The sequence below is a fragment of the Lineus longissimus genome, chromosome 15, assembly GCF_910592395.1.
Source record: "Lineus longissimus chromosome 15, tnLinLong1.2, whole genome shotgun sequence".
Classification (NCBI taxonomy): domain Eukaryota; kingdom Metazoa; phylum Nemertea; class Pilidiophora; order Heteronemertea; family Lineidae; genus Lineus; species Lineus longissimus.
Window position 1 is genome coordinate 7,762,527 of NC_088322.1, and position 18,884 is coordinate 7,781,410.

The window sequence follows — 18,884 nt, forward strand, 5'->3', positions numbered from 1 at the left end:
CGGAGGTCTAGCAAACCTCCCGCCACCACCCCTTCCGTCAGCCGAGTTCCGGTTCCGGCCGCGGCTGCGAAGGATGCGGGATCTGACATTATTAATGTCTGTGGTCCCAAGGGAGACTTACATCCAATAAGTCTCCAAGGGTTTAATATACCCCGGACCTCAGGGAACCTTCCGGTTCCCCTGTCGTCCGCTCCCCCGAGTACAAGCCCTTTGTACCCGCGGGAGCACCCTGCTTCCGGTCCGCCGATTGCAGTTCCGGTTACTGACGCGGGTTCCCGTTTTTCAGTAACCGAAGACTCTACTGGGGGTTTTTCTCAGTCTTTACTGCGAAATAACCCCAGTCCTCACGGACACAGTAGAGTAGGGCCGGACCTTATAACGCCACCTCCGAAACGCCATGCGTCTTCGGTAACAGCGTTTCCGCCCTCCGTACCTCCTTCTAAAAGGGCTTCCGGTAGCTCCATACCGGCGAAGGAGTTACGGGCATTTCCGGTTTCGGACTTCGTCCTACCGGAAATGCAGGCACCTTCCTACGTTGGCCAACCTCTTGGGTGGAACCAACCGGAAGTGCCACCCCCTCCTCGTAGCAGAGGCGTCGTTCCCATGGAACGAGCTACGCAGAGAGGACATCTGAACTCTAGTTCAGAATATGGGCAACTTCCGCTTCCGGAAGACCCATTCGCCCGCACATACGGCTTCCAGGGTTCGCTTATGCGCTCACCCTCGCCTCAACCGCCCGTCGTTGAGAGAAGCCGCACGTCGGGTCCGGAACCCGAGTCGGGACAGCAACTGTCCCAGCTCATCCAGATGGTAGCAGGTCTTTCTGATAGACTCAGCCATCTGGAGCAGGGTTCCGGTTCCTCTGGTGCGCCTGGTCCCATCGGATACCCACCATCCGACTCCTCTATTTTAGAGGAATTTTCTGAGAACGAGAGTTCTCAGCCAGGCTACCGCTCCCCCAATCAGGAGGAGCTGTCACCAGAGGAGGCCAGTATCCTGTCGGATATGAGGACACTCAGATCCTTGATCAGAGCGTACCTCCCGCAGGATCTGTGCCCTACCCCGCCGGAACTGCCAGCCTTGTCAACACCGACCTTTTCACTCTGGGGACAGGAAGTGGATCCCAATCCACAGGTTTCTCAAGGCTCCACTCGGGCACTTGAATTCCTTCCTCCCTCCCCGTCGGTGTTAGCAGTCTCTGAACTTTTGGAGCGTACAATCAGAGACTCACAAGGCGCCCACCAACGTACTTCCATCCCTGTCCTTCCGGCAGTCGGACCGGAAGCTTGGTGTAAACCGGGGAAGTTGTTCACGGCACAACTTCCTCCCGTTAGGCAGTACCGCGCTGACTATTATCGAGTCAGCTCGGCCGGCTGTCCAGCTGCAGCATCGACTTCCATATTAAAGGACGATGTACAGCTGGACCAACTCGTGCCTAGGGTGACCTCCTCCTCGGCTTACCGAGACCTTAGAGCACAAGAGGGTCTGGCCAAAAACACGTTAGCGGTGCTCTCCTACGCAGAGCACACTAACCTGGCCCTAGCCAGATCCCTAAAAGATAATGAGTCACTATCTGATGACACAAAATCGCTTGTGACATCCTTGTCACATTCGATTAGGCACGCTATTGCGCTGTCCGCCAAGACCGCAGCAAATAGCGTCCTACTCCGTAGAGACGCCGCACTGGGCTCTCTCAATGTCATCAGATCCCTCCAGCTGGAAGGGGCCTTAAGAACCGCTCCTTTGGACGGTTCTTTCCTGTTCGCAGATTCTGTACAAGAGGCGGCTCAAGCACAGAAAGATTGGGACAAATTATATGCCCCCACTGCGACACAGAGGGCCAAGACCTCTCTACCTAACGCTAGAAAGATAGAGAGGCCCCAGCAGGCATCGGGTTCAATCCCGTACGCCAGGCAGGTCCTGCCTAGGCCTACCCCGCCTAGTCAGCCTGCTCCTGCTGGATCCTTCCGACGGGAAGCGGAGGGTCGCCGGACTGGAAAGAGGAAAAATACTTCCTCTAACCAGGGTGGATCCGGTCCGACTAAGCACTCCTTTCGCCCAAGGGGTGCTGGCCGGAAGAGGTGACTCCCCCCTCCTTTCTCCTCCCGGACGCAAAAAGGAGCCGACTCCGGTAGTCGGGGGCCGTCTGCAAAAAATTTGCAGACATTTGGGACGATTGGTGCCCAAAGGGGTCCCCAGTCCCAAACATGTTGAGGTACGGAGTGAAACTAGATTTCAACCGTACCCCCCCGACTACCATATATCCAACCCCAGTTCAGCCACCGAAGGACCCAGTCAAGGCCTCTGCCCTCCAAGCAGAGGTCGCGACATTACTGGAGAAGCAAGCTATCCAGGTCCTTCAAGATCCATGCTCCCCCGGCTTTTACAGCCACGTTTTCTTGGTTCCCAAGAAAGCAGGGACATGGAGGCTGATCATAGACCTTTCCAGGTTAAACACCTTCTTGAATGTTCCTCATTTCAAGATGGAAACCACCAGGTCTATAGCAACGGCGATACAGCCCAACGATTGGGCGGTATCGATGGATTTAATGGATGCGTACTTACATGTACCGATCCATCCAGACTATCAACACTTCCTTCGATTCCATTACGAAGGAAAGACGTATCAATTCAGGGCCCTGCCGTTTGGTCTGGCATCGGCACCCCTAATTTTTACGATGATAGTCACAGCCTTCGTCGCTCCCTTTCACGTGATGGGGTTCAAGCTCCATCACTACCTAGACGATTGGCTACTCCGTTGCAAATCGCGGGAACTACTACTGCAACAACTTCAGGTTCTAAAGCAAAAAGTAGTTTCCGCAGGTTGGATTATCAACGAAACAAAGTCAGAATTCATACCATCCCAAGACTTCGTTTACGTTGGAGTTCGGTTCCTTACGGCCATAGGGAAAATGCTGCCCCCCCTAGACAGGATAAAGAAAATTCTTCATCTCGTCGCAGAATTCAGAGGAAGGACTCAAGCTCCCGCAAGGCGATGCTTGAGCCTTTTGGGACTTCTGAATTCGGCAGCAGACCAAATCCCCCTTGGCCGTCTATATATGCGTCCCATCCAGATGTTTCTAATGTCTCTATGGAAACCCCACAGGGACCCATTAGACAAGTTGGTATTGATACCTCAATACCTACTCAAGAACGTCTGGAACTTCTGGGAGTCGGAGACTCGTCTCCAAAGCGGTGTAGATCTTGCTCCACCGCCCCCAGAAGTGTCCCTGTTCACAGATGCTTCCCTACTAGGGTGGGGAGCACATCTGAACAACGGGGACATGTCCATAAGAGGTCTATGGACAAGGGAGGAGACCATTCTTCCAATAAATATATTGGAAATGAAGGCTGTCCTTCTTGCCGTGAGGGCTCTTTCCCTTCGCCTGAAGAATCGGAGAGTAACCCTGTTCTCCGACAATTCTACAGTAGTAGCATATGTCAGGAGACAGGGAGGCACAAAGTCCGGCATTCTTTGCCAGCTAACTTGGGAGCTTTACCATCTTTGTGCCGACCTTGGAGTATCGATATGTGCCAGACACATACCGGGCAATCGCAACATCCTTGCCGACGCCCTGTCCCGTCAGAACAAGCTAGTTCAGACAGAGTGGACACTCCATCAGGAGATTGTAGACGACCTTTGTCGCCTTTGGCAATCTCCGAAGGTAGATCTGTTCGCCACCAGGCTGAACAATCGCCTTCCCATCTATTACTCTCCACTTCCGGACGAAGAGGCCCTGGAAGTCGACAGCCTTACAGCCTCTTGGGTCGGGCTGAACGCATATGCGTTTCCACCCCTCCCTCTCATCCAACCAGTCCTGAACAAGATCTTGACCAGCCATCCGGTGAGAATAACTCTCATCGCACCTTGCTGGCCAAATCAGGCCTGGTTCCCAGCCTTGCTGGAGCTCCTGATAGATCACCCCAGGAGTCTTCCTACTTGGAAGCACCTCCTGTGGCACCCCCTGGGGAGATGCTACCACCAGAACCCTGGATTTTTCAAGTTTCACGCCTGGAACTTATCCAGTTGCATCTCCACCAGAGAGGCTTTTCGGACATCGCTGTCAAGCGCATGTCCGCACCTCAAAGGGGGTCTACCCTTGATGTGTATCAAGGAAAGTGGTCTACCTTCACTTCCTGGTGCAGGGAGAACGGAGTTAATCCGATCTCTCCCTCTATATACAGATTAGTAGATTTCCTTATTGAATTATTCACGGAAAGACAACTATCTGTCACGGCTATAAAAGGGTACAAGTCCGCCATCGCTTCTACCCTCCGTGTTTTAAGCACCTGGGATCTTCGTTGGGAGGACCAAATAACCCCTCTTTTCAGAGGAATGTTATTAGAGCGTCCTAGACCGGTTCACAACACCCCTAAATGGGACCTTTCTGTTGTCCTTAAGGTGCTCATGAGGCATCCTTTTGAACCCATGTCTATTTCATCCATGAAATATCTGACACTCAAAACGGTCTTTCTAGTAGCCTTGGCTACCGCCCAACGGAGATCAGAGCTCCATGCACTTTCTTTTAAGAAGCTGGCTTTTAGAGAGGGAGGGGAGGTTATCCTGGCTTTTTATACCAGGATTTCTGGCGAAGAACCAGGGACCGGCCGCCTCTCGGCCCCCGGTTACTATTCCCTCTCTGTCAGGAACGATCTCTTATGATCTTCCTGACAGAACTTTATGTCCCATCAGGGCCCTAAAGTTCTACATAAATAGGACAAAACCTCCCGGTATCCGCCAGGGGAGAGAGCGTTTGTTTTTGTCCTATAAGGAGGGAAATAAACGAGATATAGCGGCCGCCACTATTTCAAGGTGGATTGTGGAGACTATTCGTCTTTCCTACAACACCTTGAAGACTTCCTCTGATCTTCGTGCGCTAGCTAACATCTCAGCGCACGAAGTTAGAGCACTAGCCACCTCCTGGGCTAACTACCGAGGAGTTGCTCTTCAAGAAGTCGTTTCCGCTGCATGTTGGAGTAATCACTCCACATTCTCTCGTTTCTACCTACGAGACGTTTCTTCCCTCGTAGATGGCATGCACACAATCGGCCCGATTGTGTCTGCGGGGCATGTTGTTTGATCCTGGCTAGATCAAAAAAGGGGGGGGGAAGCCCGATTGAAGAGTCAAACGCGCATCTTGCGCCATTTTTGATATGCCCTATCTTCAACATCCAGGCAACCCCTAGTAGACTAGAAAGGACGCAATTTCTTATTGTTGTTTAGCAATAATTCATTCTACACCCTTCAACATGCCTTACTTGCTCTAAGCTCTGTTGCCGGAAAGAAGATGGTTTTATTACGCAATTCTAGCGCTTTCCGGAGAATGGGTCTATTACTCTCTATAATATGATTGTAATACCGAGATCAAAATACCGGTCCTCCGGTTCTCCCCATTTCTTTCCCCTGGCGGTCCTCCTTAGCTAATATGCCGGTGGTGCCTCCTGGATGGAACAACAGCTCAGCCTTAGGTAAGTCCTCGTTTCCCACCTCCAATAGGTTGCTGGGATTCGATGCAAAAGTGTTCCATAGGTAAGTTTGAATGACACAAAATGCCCATTTCCTTACAAGAAATGGCCATTTTGTTAGTTCATACTTACCTATGGAACACGGCCCTCCCGCCGTCCCCACAAACGGGACATACTCTTTATTAACGCTCAAGAGTAAAGACTAAATATGGCGGCATGAGATCGGCGCGATCTCGCGGGATCGGTCAGGGCGCCGCCTGGCGGCCGAGCTGTTAACTCAGTTCTCCCTTTAGAAAATTAAAGGGATACTCTTGTGTTTGAGCCCAAATGGAGTAACATGCAAAAGTGTTCCATAGGTAAGTATGAACTAACAAAATGGCCATTTCTTGTAAGGAAATGGGCAATTAAGTTGAGTTGTAGAATCATTGTTTATCTTCAAGATAAATTTATCTCAATGAAATGTTTTCATCAAATTATTACTAAATAAGCATCTGGACATAAATGAAGATTTCGTGGGAGAAGTAAAAAATCATATATGCAGTGGTTTCTTTAGGCGTTCGCCTACCCCTCAAATTCGGGATTAAGAAATTTTTTAAAAGTAGAGAACCAAGATTTCCAGTTGTTGGAAGATTCCTTTTCATGACCTGGACATCTTGATGCGGTTCTTTCAAGGAACGCTTTCAGAAATGAGGAGGTTTGAACAGCCCTCTCAAAATCCTTAGGCGTGATCAAATTGCAGTTATAAATAGCAGTTCCAAGTTTCAGGAGCTTATCATTTGAGCTGGCATTTAGCCACAATTCATAACATTTGCTACATGTACTTCAGTCCTAGGTCTTGGAAATAAGAGAGTTGCTGAACTAAAGATATTTACTTCAATCATTTTGTACAAATAAGGAGTTCCAGTCAAGGTGTAGTAAATTAGGGCATTTCTGAACTAATGATATTTAGTACATCTATCTTGTTCTAATAAAGAGTTGGTACTCATGAGACTTATCCTTGGAGATACTTAAAAAACCTGTACATATAATCAAATATAAAACCATATGAACCTGAAGTTTTCATCTCAGATTACCAATAGAGCTACAAGCTTTTGAAGGGTAACTCGTGTCAAATTTCACCATACAATGTTTTAGCGGTTTTTGACAAATGACTACGTCATTTTCTCATAAATCGGTAAGGTTTTCGAATCGAAATGCACATTTTCTAGAAATTGATGGTTAAATCCCGCCCGGATGGCTCGCTTCGATGCGGTTTTCGTTGATGACGTCACAACATGAACATTTTCGCGGTCGCGGTGTTTACATTCAGCGGTTTTATAACAAATCTAATCAAAAATGGAAAATTTGAGCTTTACATTTGTGATCAACATTTAAAAACGGACGTATTTCCCAAAAGTTGTAAATCACATCATAGTATCACTTTAAGACTTTGCCTAGACTGTGATACTCTTCTTGGTCCAAATTCAAAATCTGTGGCTTTAAGTTCAATGCTGTAACAAAAAGACTCTATGACTTACAATGTTCATATCACATGGTGTCTGATTAAGCACCATGAATACCAGCGATTTAAATGACTGCTACATATACCTGTGATTATAATTCTTGCTCTGTGCAACTGATTATATCTTGTCTGCGATCACTGAGTTTTTTGTCATGACATCCGCAAATGAGCGATGATCGCAGTTGGCAGTGATAATGAATTGCACAGCATACAAAATGCTGACACTGATCGTTGCGGGTCAGAATATGAATTCGGCTCTACTCCTTCCGAGTTAAAATCGGCAAATTTTGGATTTTGGCATCTTTTTTGTTTGTGAAGCATTTAATATCATAGTCGTAACATGGTGCTGGCCTGCTCATACTTTTTTTCTATCATGACGTTTTGCACATGTACATTTCTATCACAATGTTGTGTAAACTCCTTTATTTTTGCGAGCTTAATATTTTCACGAGTGGGGTACAATTGGAAACCTTAGGGGTCCGACCCATTCGCAGAAGTAAATGGACGTAAAATCTGAAATGTATGTTTTCGCAGAGATATAGGACCACAAAAAATAAAGGTGTTTACGATAATCGAAATGATACTGTATCATTTTTCACATTTACTGGTATATTATGTGTAGTGCACACGGGTGACGAATGAAAGAGTGACAAAAATCAGCGTAATTAGCTCAAAAACAGGAGTTGTTTCTTTGGCTTAAGGAGTAGTTGTTGTAAAGTAGGGACAGATCCAGGGGCCTGAAAGGGGGGGGGGGGCATGCACTGCATTTCTCATCCAAGTCCCCATGTTTTCCAAAATTTCATGGTCAATTTAAAAGATTTTTTGTGAATAAAGGGGGGGTCGTGCATCTGGTGTGCCCCCTTGGATCTGTACCTGTGGACAAACACTGGCCAAGCCAGTTCTGGTTTGATATTTATGGGTCTAAGACTTTTCCGAATAGGTCTTATGTTTTCCTGATTATGATGTGGAATATAACACAGGATGAAGAGAGGGCCTACTCTTTTCATTAAAAAATAAATGTTAACATTGTAAATTCGTAATAGATAGTTATACCAAAGTCGACCTTATTGTAAACAATCTAAATATTTATTAATGCTCAGCGCCCCCTAATGGCATTTGTATATATCGCTATTTATGTTACGGGCAAAGTTATGGAGATTCGATATTTATACTCTCCTTAATTAGCGGCAAAAACCCATTACTTCAAAATGATAAAATAACGGGTTTTATAGGTTTGAAGTAAATAGGTTTTTGCAAAGATCCTCGACTATAAATCTTAATTCACTCTTAACTTATTGATCTTGTATATCGAAAAAATAGTTGTTTATGATGCCCCCTAGTGGCCGTTGAGTTCTTTGGTGGTTTAATTGGCTATCTGGTGGTGATATGTAAACCTATCATGTAATGGGTTTTACTTTAACAAAAGTTGCACAGTTGGGAGTAACAATAGAGCCTCTCTATTAAGGACGACACCCTTTGGACTGGAAAGTGCTGTCCTTAAAGGAGAGGTCCTTAAAGGAGAGGTGTCCTGATTAGAGAGATCAAATTGAATGGAAACAACTTATTTGGGTTCAAAACTAGCGTCCTTAATAGAGAGTGTGTCCTTGATGAAGAGGGTGTCCTTACTATAGAGGTATCCACCAAGGGGGTTAACTGGTAAACAAAATTCCGTAATATCATCTGCCAATTTTTTTCTTTGTTTGTACATGTTTGCTAATCGTGAAAATAAAGTGCTGGAAAAATGTTTTTAATCCTTGGGCCCATCTAATACAGTGAAGTCAGCCAGAAGCCATCACAATTTCTAGATGGCAGCACCAGTTCTGTAATGGTATTGATTTTCAAGATTGGTGTCACCACCAAGAAAGTCCGAACAGCCGCTGACCAGATTCGATGTCTCGCTGCAACGTTTAAAATCTCCATGATATTAACATATTGTCTGATGTAACGCTATTATCTATCCACTCTCCAGACATGGTGTCTTTTGTATTAATGATTCCTGTACACTATCATGTAATGAGCACGCTTCTGTTTGGAGATTGGCATCAATGTGTGCGATGTCATGTACACTGTACAGCATTTTCATGACTGATGTTGAAAATGATAAAACTTATTTAATAAAACGATGAGAAACTCAAACATTAGTGTTTTGTCTTCGTGTTTGTTAACTATACTGCAAAGTCCAGTGGTAACTGGTGTGAAATTTTACTGGGATTCATTGTGAATCAATGAAAATCGTTGCAAAGTCCTGTGAGAACTGCTGTAAAGTTCAGTGGGAATCCATTGCAAAGTTCAGTGGGAACCATTGGAAAGTTCAGTGGGAACCATTGTGAATCAATGAAGACTATTGCAAAACCCAGTGGGGACTATTGAGAAAGTTCATTTTGAGACACTGTGAAGCAATTGAGAATTGTTGCAAGATCCAGTAGGAACTATTGCAACTATAACTGAGATCCAGTGGTAAACATATGCCAGTAGTGGGATTCATTGTGAATGAATGACAACTGTTGCATGATCCAACTGTAGCTAATCTTGTGGGAACCATGGTGAAAGAATAGGAATCATTGCAAGACCCAGTAGAAGCCATTGTGAAATCCAGTTTGAACCACTTTCAAGTCCACTGGAAACCCAAGTGTGGGGACCATATGAGTAACATTGCAAAATTAGTAATAGGATAATGCGATCTACGATTGTTGAAGAAAAAAGGGCCAACATCAATGGGAGAAAACACTTGTGTTGCCTTAATTCCAATACAAAACCGAATAATCTAGCATGCATTATCCTATTACTACAACCTGTACAGTCTGTAAGAAGTAACATAACTGGAATGCCATAACGGAATGAGTGAAATTTAATAAATCTTTTTTATCTTAATAATGAGTGATCGAAACCAAAAGGTTAAATGTCCTACTTGTGATAAATACAGCCCACAGGAAGACTAAGACACATTTAGATAAACAGATGAGTAAGTCAGCTAAGTACAACCTCCTCTTCCACCACTAATCCCTTAAGGTGTAGATAAGAAGCTTGCCTTTGAGACCGAGGAGCTTGATGGCATAAAGAAAGTGGAAGGAATTGAATCAGTAAAGGAGTTTGATAAGCCTGTGGTTACTATTAGAGTCAATATTGGCAGAGAAGCTCAACAGGTGTATGAATAAAGAGAGAAGTTAGAGGAGGTCCTTTTTGGCTCACCGTAAGGGGAGTCTATACGATAGCGCTGTGTCCGTCGGCGGCGGCGTCGTCGTCGTCGTCCGTCGTATCCTGTTTCAGAAACAGTGGCACGTTTCTTAACCGCTAGGGCTATGAACTTGAAACTTTGTACACAGCACCCCCTAGGTCAGGTGACCTCTGACACTGAATTTCGGTCCGATCTGATTCTCAACTTGGCCACCAGGGGGCCAAATGTCGATATCTAAAAAGTGTGATATCTCGCTTATTAGTGACTTGTTTTCGATGAAACTTTTGTTGTAGGTACTCATAGCAAATATACATCTTATATCATACGGGTTTTAAATTTGACCTACTTTTCAAGGTCACAGAGGTCATATGGCGTAAATTGGCCGTTAGAGTGTAAACTATGGCACGTTTCTTAACCACTAAAGCTATGAACTTGAAATTTGGTACACATGACTCCCTACGTCAATGTCTCCCTACGTCATGTAAACTCGGACACCGAATTTCGATCTGATCTGGTACTAAATTTGGCCACCAGGAGGCCAAAACTAAAATAGGTAAAAACTGCAATATCTCGTTTATTAGTGACTTGTTTTTGATGATATTCTTATGGTACTTACTCCAAGCAACGATACATCACATGTCATACCGACTTAGGTTTGACCTATGTACTATACATGTACAATGTTTCTTAACCTGGATGAATTCCGAAGCACCAAATATCTATACGGTGAGCACAATGGCCCCTGGCCGTTTCATTTAACTCAATGATCACCACCACAAAATAAGCATACTGTAGTTTCATGAAAATAACACCACTTCATTAACAGCCGGTGTCGCCGCCCCTGACTCATAGGGTGGCGAACAGAGCTGTTGAGAAGGGCGATCATTGGCTGAGATTCCAGAGAGGGTTGTCCAGGCCTCATATCCAATATTCTTCAGTTTGGAGTCCAATCCTTATTGTTTGGGTTGTTGAAACCGATTCGTAGGTCTCCTTTGAATGGGATAATGGGATCGGGCCTTCGGCCATTGTACTGAGTGTCCCAGAACATTTTCAACTAATCGTCATTGGTAGTGTAAAGGGTGTCCCAGTGCTAATGGCTGATAGTGTACAGGGTGTCCATGAAAAAAGTCTAACTGACATATTGGCTTCTGCTGGGTTTAGGGACTGACCTGCCCTTTCAAAGTGAGGCACTGCTCAGGGAGGTAATGGAGCATGTCTTCGGGTCTTATCATCCCTTACCAGCTTCGGGCTTTCAAAAATACTTTGCAGTGCGAAATTGGTAAGAATGAGAAGTTGTCCGTCACATATCTGGAGACAAAACCGAACATCCCTCTGAATGTACAGTCTTGTCCGAAGTGATCAGTGAAGGAATAAAAAAGAACTATGCAAATCCCGATTCAATTTTTTTTCAAAGCTAAAGATACACATTAGATTGTCCAGCTTTCAGAATCGTACCGACAATCATTCACAACACCCACAGTCAGTTCAAGTCCATCATAATGTCCTCCTCGACTACATTCACGAACTCTGGTCCATCCACGGCAGTCTCCTCTTCTTCCTCCAAGATAGCATGTGGTCCAGCTTCGATTGGCCTTGATCGAAACGATGCTTCAAATCAGTTGACGATAACGTCCTCATCAACACCATCCCAGGCATCTATGATGATGTTGGTCACGTCTCTCATGCCGATGTGAGGGCAGTCTCCTCGTTCGTCCGTGTGGTCCTTCTTCCACGATTTCCATTGTCGCCGTACGTGACATTTGAAGGACTTCATGACTGCAACGTCTAACGGTTGTACGAGGGATGTGCAACCAGCAGGTACGTAATCCAGGCTGCCTCTCATGTCGCGGACTCTCGTCCGGAAGTTCTCTGTCCGTTGGACCTGATAATGATCGACGATTAACAGGAACTGGTCGGTCTCGTTGTCGGTGACGTAGGGTTAAAGGACTTTATCTAACCAGTGGTGCGCCGTTTCCTCCCTCATCCAACCAGTTTCCGATTGGGTAATCTTTACATCTGCTGGTGGGTTGTCTTGGTGGGCTGCAAACACCCGGACGAAACCTCTTCTGGGGAAGGTGATGTGCGCCGGCAACTTTGCTCCAGAGGCTGCGATGCAGAGGGTGACGGTGTATCCCAGCTTGGTATTGGACCTGGATGATCGGACGTCTATGGCCTTCTCCCCCGTGGTGTTGGCCGTGTACATGGTTCTCATATCAAACAGGACAAAGGTTTGGTCCATGTTAAAGAAGAACCACATCTGTATATAAGGATGATCAATGCTCCCAGTAACCGCATCTCGGAAGGTCTGGATCCTTGCAGCAGCATCAGCGGGGACGGTCGTTGTATTCTTGGTCACCTTCCGTAGGGACACGTGGCGTCTCTCCATCAAGCACTCCACCCAGCCTATGGATGCGTTGAAATCCCATAACTGAGGGCGACAATGCTGAATCCCTTCTCTGACATCTTGGGCTAACTCATTCCACCAGCTTTGCCACACTACCAACGCCTTATCTTGAATGTCGAGAACGGAGACTGCGAGGCGACGCTCTCTCATCTGCTGCAGCCATTGATAAAGCTGGTCCTCAACCTGTGGCCATAACGGATCACGGGGCTCCATCACCGTCTTCTTCCGGCCATGCCCTTGTTCTTGCTACTGCTCGAGGTCCTAGAGATTCCACCTTCTAAACGTCTCCCAGGGGATGTTTTAGTGGGCGGCGAACTCTCTCATACTGCGCACCAGTGCCTCCTTCTGGTCTCTCAGGTAGGCAAGTTTTTCTGTCACGGTGTAGCGCCGGCGTAGTTTTCTCAGCAGCTCTACAGCATCCATTGTCGGACAGGTTGTCTGCAATGTGGGTACCCTCAGTGGGGCTTCATTTATAGGCCTAAGAGGCCCTAGAATTACTCAAGAAAACCACAGATCCTAGAAACTTCGATTCTGTTTTCTCCCACGTAGCCCTAGGGAGTCTAAATCAAAAAAAGAGGGTTGTAGAAAAACATAGGATGAGCTCCTCGTTTTTCTTCGGAATTTCGTGACTACTATCATTGCCTGAATCGCACTTTGCTTTACTAATGCAAGCATTCGTAGATTTTACTTCAGAGCTTCAATAAGGACTTGTTTTGTTTTGGGGGGTTTGGATCAATCTAAAGGTGCTTCAGTTTTATGAGACAACCTGTATAAACGGTCGGCGAGTGGCCTTACCATTTACGTCATTCCACATGCGCACTCATCGACCAGTAGGCCCACAACACTTCGAATCAATAGGTCTGCGGTAATAAGTGGTTTTGCGTAACCGTGACAGCTCGGCTGAGCCATCACAAGGGCCAGCGAAGTCACTCATTGGTTACCTCTGGTGAATAGACTCGAGAGAAGAGGCCGGGCCTTGAATATCCCGAAGTGGTGTTATTTTCATGAAACTACAGTATATGTTTAATTTGGAATACTTCCTCAGTGAAGTTTGGTAGGTAGCCTTTATCGAAATGGATTTGCACTTTGAAATTCTTATACTGTCACCTACTTTGTACTTTGGATCACCAAATGTCTCTTTGAGGTCGTTTTATCAATTTGTTTCTTTAACTCTTCTTTTTCGCCAACATCTTCTTCTACAGAGTTTGTAAAGTCTCTTGCTAGGTTATCTTCTTCTTCTTTCGTTCACCTTGGTGTAAATTGCGTTGAACTGCGGTTATGCGCCAGGAATCCTGGCCCAGTGCATCCGTCTTCGGCAAAACTATTTGACCCATAGCTGGGGGTGGGTTGGTGAGCACCAGGGCGTATCCACATGCCAGTGGGCCTGCACACTTCACCTCTGGGGGCCCAGCCTCCTTCGAGATCCCTAGCAGATTCAGCCTGGAGCCGCAAGGTGTCCAGTTTCTATGGGCCACCACGAAGAGGTACTGCAAGAGTCTTGATAGAGGAGAGGCTATGTACTGACAGAAGGAGACTTACGCACTTCTGCTCCTCTTTTCGCCCAAAGGCTTGCCAGCGGCAGAAGCTGAAAGCGAGGAAGATTAAGCATCTATACACTAAGCTACTGCACAAGACGCGTCAGTCCACCCTGTGGAAAAACCACATGGCCCACTTGCTAGGTTATTAAGCTGTTCGTTTAGTTCCATTATCTGCATATCCTTTTCCAATCTTACTGCAGTTAAATTATCACCAGCCTTTTTTAATCCTCTAAGTTCCCTAAATGCATATTCTGTGAAGCCTTCTGTGGCATCAATCAACATATCTATTGGTTTGGGTGATTTAATAACCTCATCTACTGTCTGTGTATCACTTGATATTAACTGAGGTTGTCTTACAGATGCTGGTCCTTCCATAGTCACTGTTGTTTCACCTGGGACATATTGTATTAAATCTGGTTCAATCATTCCTTTAATATTGTTAACATATTTTGTACCAAACTTATCTTTTAATGTACTTTCAGCAAAGAATTCACCATTCATTTTAGTAAACGGAGTAAACCCCCAGTCTCTTCCTTATCAGCATTTTTGGTAACAATAAAATTATCGTTTTGTTTTTGTTTATTTGTAAAGTCTTTTGTCACCTTAAAGAAAAGTTCCTTACCTCCCGTTCCAAGCACTTTGATTCTGGTATCATTCTGTCTGTCAGCTCCTACAGCGGTAGTAACAGGAGGATCCTTACTTTCTCAACAATATTCTTTATTTTCTTCCTTCCATTAGTGGTGGTGCTACTATCTTCTTTTTATTGATATCGTTAATACCAGGTTCAGCATTACTTGGAGCTATCAAGATGTTATTATTGTAGTTATCTATCTTACCTACATCTAGAACCATGTCTGACCCTATGATGTACAGACCAGGTCCTATTACAAAATCTAGTCTTGTACATGTATTGGAAACTGCATCCTGGTACCTTCGAATTGAGGTCGGAATATCAGGGTGTTTATCTATCGAATCCCTTAGGAGATTGTAATTCTGTCCTGGGTATTCCAACTATCGGTGTTAGTGTCTCCCCGTGATCTCACAAGACAGTAAACATATGTCCTGAAAGAGTCATTCAATCTCTGTATTCCAGGATTACTTAAACCTTTAGATTTTTTAATCATAAACATCTGATATGTTTGGGTAGGTTTCTGGTTTTGAGAAAAACTGCATGCTTGTGTTTATTAAGGTGATCTTTAATCCACCGTGAACACCACTTAAGCTTATCCATACCGGGTATCCCAGTCTTTATACTGAACATAGGAGGCGTTCTATTTTCATAAACCTGACGTAACAAGTAATTAATTTTAGCATCCATCCTATGGCATCTTTTGCCGGAAAAAACCCAACTTTTATTATGCCAAAGGATGTCGCGTTTTTTTCTGTTTATCTGTTCTTTTCATTTCGAGCACTGCTAATGCCGCAAGTAGGCCTACCACGGCGCGAGATAAAACGAGATTGCAAGAAACGTCGTCCCTAAGATCCGTAAGCCAGGCAAAAAGAAGCTGGGTGCTGTTTGACTAGTGTAATGGCACCCAGGGTGCTTATTGTCCAGTCGATCTCGAACCTGGGTATCATTTGTCGGCACCCAGGACGACATCCACCCTTTCAGCCAAAGTTGTCCCTTAAAACGCTGGAAATTTAGGATGGCAGCTCTAGCCACCTCACCTAAGAAGTGGCATCGGCGGTTTTCCATCATGTGCATAGAGACCGGCTAAATGGGTGTATACGGGTCTTTGGAAATCTCTTTCTCGGCCTTTTTGATCAGACGGCGTACAAGTTCATCCTCAGGTCACCACCATCGTCTGCTGCAGATCCGTTGAATGAAGAGCTTTCAGTGTTTATTATTTTGACGTTGAATTTTCGTTATCCGATACAGTTGAAGTGATATCTATTGTTTATTGTTTACTGATGCAGTAAACAAGCGCCATATCAATTCCGTCATCTGCGTACGAAGGCCGTAAAGTCACGTGACACAATCCGGGGGACACAATCACTGCACCACGCAACAAACCCCTGTGATATGTCATGCATAAAATTTGAAAATTACTCCTGTATGCAGGGGACCGCGTTGTACGATTTTCTATAGAGCGCATACACGTTATGGTTTCTAAAGGAACGAGGTTGCCGTCTGTAATAAAATGAATGATGAAAATTGGGAAATTACATTCTTTTGTTACCGAATGCATGCAATATGATATTATACTTTAATAAATCTGATTATGAGTCGGCATCTCTTCCAATTTGGAAGATCAGACCAAATACTGGCGTCACGACGGCCCTTACACCGAAAGTCCCGTGCCAAACGGGTCGGAAAACTCCGCAAAAGATTAATTTTGCAAAAAGTGTCGGCACATTTTGTGTTCTTACCATGTCAAGTAAATCCCAACTCGGGTCATCGCGTTCTGAGTTAGAATGATTAAAAATTTCGCGCTAATTTGGTTAAAAATTTGGATAAATGGCCCATTACGAAAAAAGGACACGGCCTCGCTCAGATCTGGTAGACATCTGTGAAAGTACGCTTTATTCTTTTCAGCTGAAATAAAATGAAATGAAGGGTTACAGTCATGTCATTAGATGGCATGCTGAGAGGCGTGGGGGGGGGGGGGGGGGGTATCCTGAACCTCTCTGATACGACTGACTCTGGTTTTTCGAGGATGGATCGAGGGTGTATGAGTCTAAATTTCAGCTGCATGGGCGCCAGGCCCTTTGGCCTCTTAGCATTTTTCTTGACCATCGCCACTTTTTCGGCCTATGAGCCAAACGACTCTTCAAGTGGTCATCAATCTTTTCCAACACTTATATACTTATTATCAACTTCTTCTTCGTGAATGTTGCTAATACAAAGATTGAGTATGTAATAAGCTAATTGCCCGCTCTTTGCGCACTAGATGGAAAGACATTTTGGCCGGTGCCCAAATCAACAATTTACGGATCTTGTTGCAATAAGGTGATTGTGTTTTCCCTCCTAATGCGTAGCGGGAGTGTTTAGACTAGGAGGCCTTGCACTATATCTACCAAAGATATATATAAAAACTGCTTGCTGAACACCTCTGTCGCGGTCTTTTTGGTAAGGGAACGGTGGTGAAACCTCGACATTGCATACAGGAAAAAAATGCGCGCTTGGTTGTTACTCAGTCCTTGGTTCAAAGACAAAACGTCCTCTAGGCAGCGGAATGGGCCTTTGCACAGACAAGCCATGTGACATGAAACAAATATATAACTATTCCAAATAATTGTTTAGAAAGTTTGTGAACCTATCAAAACAAAATTGTGAGTGTTGGGGACCTTTTCTTCGAATCATCGGACGTCACTAATTACAAAGGAGAGTTCGTCAACAAAATGACCCGTACACTGACAAACGACTACTCCACTCAGTTTGACCATTAGGAACTTTTGTTAGAGCCCCATCCCAAAGTAAAGGGTCCTAATTATAGATGTATGTTCCTGAATACTTTTGAAAGACAGTGATTAAGAATTTCAATGGCGGCTTTGTCGGACCCTTTGATCTCAGCCCGATTTCACAACGTGTAGTTATTTTCTTGACAGAAGGAGCGCATATTTTGAGGTACAAATAGTTTGATATCATGCCCACCCAGGAAACCCGGATATCTACATTTCTATGCGAGCAAATCAATCAGAATGTATCTGAGCAATCATACGCTTGTTGAGGGCATTTCGTCCACATTTTTCATCATGCCCCTCATGGCCAACCTTGGTGTTTATATATATACATATATAGAGGAAGTTTGAAAACACCCACGTGACCGCAGCGCAGGGCCTGGACGTTGAAAACTAAGTTTTGTGCACACATTCGTAATCTTTGTTTTTAAGTCGGTACAGTCCAGTTTAGCCTTCAATCAGAGGAGGGATTTAATCGGGGAGGTGGCTAGCACTCAATATGAGGCTACGTTTACCCGGGGAGGTGGTTAATCTTCAGTCTGAGGCTGGATGTACTCGGGGAGATGGCTAGCCTTCAATCGGATGCAGGGTTAGTCGGGGTGGTGGCTAGCCTTGACTCGGCGAGGTTTTTGCTGAGTTTTGAAGGCCACTTTCGCATTTTGGCAAGACATTGAATTGTCCAATCACGTTTTCCAAGAAAACCGTTATGTCTACATAATGGTCGTTATCCAAACCTCAGGAAACAAAGGCCTCTTCAAACCAATTCACACCGCACATACATTCACTTTAGTTTGTTTTATTTGGGTGTTATTTCTAACAATCTGGCCAATGCAGAGGGGTTAGTATGCGTCCTGTCAAAGAGTTAGACCTGCTGAGCATGGCTTGGTACCAGCGAATTGTGTTTTCTGCAGTTACTTATGTTTCTTTTTCTTTGTAATGGAGATAAATGACCAGTCACGGTTAGATAATTCCAAAGAAATGGTCCCTGGCCCAGGGGAAAAAAATTGATTGGCGTAACTAATGATTTCCGAACACACACACCCATAATTTCTTTGTGTTCATGAAAGGAAGAGCTGAAAATTGTAGATTTAAAACGAATAGATTGATAAAACTAAGGGAAAAATGCATGGAACGACTTCAAAGTAACCCTAAATGTCCATAGATTCCCGTACAATTACCTATTACTAGAGAGCAGCACTGTACACTTTGGACAACGATGATTGCCAATTAATGATTATCCAATAAGAAAGCAGTTCACAGTAAAGCCGCTTGTAACCGCTACTTTAATTGGCCGAGCAGTTTCAAAATGCCCTGGCCTGTGGGTAAGATTATCATTGATTTTCTCAAGAAGAGCATTGGCTCTACTGAGGGCTCCGTGAAACTCCTTTGACATGTTTT